General features: G+C 41.0%; 1 protein-coding gene across 4 annotated transcripts in view; it reads left to right on the top strand.

Annotated features, from left to right (window-relative positions):
• LOC144965814 (phosphatidylinositol 3-kinase regulatory subunit gamma-like) overlaps positions 1-2,500 on the top strand; it is a 188,373-nt gene that overhangs the window by 65,190 nt on the left and 120,683 nt on the right. The window lies entirely within an intron of this gene.

Below are 2,500 nucleotides of genomic sequence, written 5' to 3'. Positions count from 1 at the left end.
CTTGTTTAGGACGGACGGATGGGTAAATGTTTGGATGGATGTATTGTTGGACGGATGGATGGATGGATAGATGGATTGTTCATGGATGGATTGTTGTGCGGATAGATGGATGGATTATTGGGTGGATGGGTGGGTGGATTGTTGGATGGATTGTTGATGGGTGGATGGATGGATGGATGGATGGTTGGTTGGATGGATGGGTGGATGGATGGATGGTTGGGTGGATGGGTGGGTGGATTGTTGGATGGATTGTCGATGGGTGGATGGATGGATGGATGGTTGGTTGGATGGATGGATTGTCGATGGGTGGATGGATGGTTGGATGGATGGATGGATGGATTGTTGATGGATGGATGGATGGATGGTTGCTTGGATGGATGGATGGATTGTTGGATAGATGGTTGGTTGATTGGATGGATGGAGTGGAAGGAATGGATGGATGGATGGATTAATTGGTGGATGGGTGGATGAATGGAAGGATGGATGGATGTATTGTGGATGGTAGGTTGGTTGATTGGATGAAATGGGTGGATGAATGGATGGATGGATGATGGTTGGTTGAATGGAATGGATGGGTGGATAATGAATGGATGGATGGTTGGATGAATGAATGGGTGGATGAATGGATGGATGGATGATGGTTGGTTGAATGGATGGATTAATATGAATGGATAGATATGAATGAATGAACGAATGGATGAATGGATGGGTGGGTGGATGGATAAATGAATGGATGAACGACTGGATAAATGGATGGATGGATAACTGAATGGGTGGATGGATGGATGGATGGATGAATGGTTTAATGTCTCTTGTCCTCCCACTATACCTTACTCTGACAGAACATTTTCCCCCCTCTTTTCTCTCGTCATTTTGGCCAGAAAACGTTTTCTTCCGATGTCGATCGATTAAAAATACCACTCAAACCTGAGACTTCAACAAAGTGTCTGATTAGAAATTTATTTTTGACAAGTTGTGGATCGTTTCCATCGATCGATATTTAAAATAAGCTTTTTCTAACCAAGTAAAAAAAAACAAAACAAAAAAACAACAACCCAAAAAATAACTGTTTTATCGGAGTGTGACAGCCAACTTCAAAAGCCTTTCAAAACAGATCAGATTGTTTGGTCTTCCTGCTATATTTTACTGTATTATTGATCAGAATATTGACTTAGTTTGTGTAGTAATGAAAGTAGTTGGGGGGGGGGGGGGGGGTTTAAAAAGTGTGATAATTATATTGACATTTGATGAATTGATAGAAAATTGAATTCTTTTCAGGATGTGTAGGCACGGATTAGACGTCAAATCCGCTCAACACGGTCTTAATAGCTTGACGGGGAGAAATGAATAAATAAAAAATAAATTTGAGCTTTCATATAGCGCAATATCTGCTGAACGTGCTCAAAGCGTTTTACAAGGGGTAAAGATAAATAAAATAAAGCGTTTTTTAAAATTGTAGCGCAATATCCACTAAGGGTGCTCAAAGCGCTTTACAAGGGGTCCCTGACCAACAGCAACATTTAACATGTAGGACGAGACATGCCGCCTGTTGGGCGATATTACAATTTTCTTCGGACAGAGCCAACGCTGTTAACGGCCAGATATTCATTTTACGCCTGAGCACGATGGGAGAATGTGAGTAAAGAGCCTTTTCCAAGGACTCAACTATGCGCCGTCCGGGACTCGAACCCAGGACCTTCCGATCCGAAGTCTAGTGTCATACCGCTAGATCACATGGTCAAATAGATAAACACAATATAGATAACACGATGCTAGACTTTGACAATGCTCAATGTGTTTCTCATTATCTATTATTTATCACCCCCCCCCCCCCCTTTCCCCTGTCCTCAATTAAGCCATACGGAACCAACTCTATTTTTTCACACAGTAATACAGAACACGTGCCCCGAAAACAAGTCCCGTGTTTGACCATTTTTTTCTCTCACAATTTTGACATATTTTTGGGGGATTGGTTGAAACTTGTAAAAGAAATCCTGGTCAGAATGAAAATAATGAAAAATATATTGTCAGCTTAACTGCAGTTTTGTATTGGTGCCCAAGATTCTTCGTGTCGTGCCCTCATTTCATCATGTACGTTCTCTAAACATTTAAGGTTACACATAGTTTTGTGTCTTGGTCCATTATAATTCCGGATGGCAATAATAATAATAATGCTGAAAACTTATATAGCGCTATAAATCCGAGACACCAAACTCTAAGCGCTTAAATTACAAATTACTTTGGCTGACACATGCTCATTCACACACACAAGCATACACACACGCACACGCACGCACGCACACACAGACACACAACACACAATAGAAACCAGACAGACCCATCTTGCGTCTCATACCATCTACTAAAGACGAAACAGATATGTTTTAAGCGAACATTTAAAAATAGACAAAAGATTCTTTTTCACGAATGCTCTGTGGTAAGGCGTTCCAAACAGAGGTTCCGAAATGAGGAAAGGATCTCATTCCAGCATTTTTCCGTA

This window comes from Berghia stephanieae, chromosome 1 (genome assembly GCF_034508935.2).
Source record: "Berghia stephanieae isolate SIO BIC M18660-M18661 chromosome 1, UCSD_Bste_1.3, whole genome shotgun sequence".
NCBI classification, from domain to species: Eukaryota; Metazoa; Mollusca; class Gastropoda; order Nudibranchia; family Aeolidiidae; genus Berghia; species Berghia stephanieae.
Note: the sequence above shows the minus strand (reverse complement) of the source record. Positions and strands in the feature narration are given on the sequence as shown.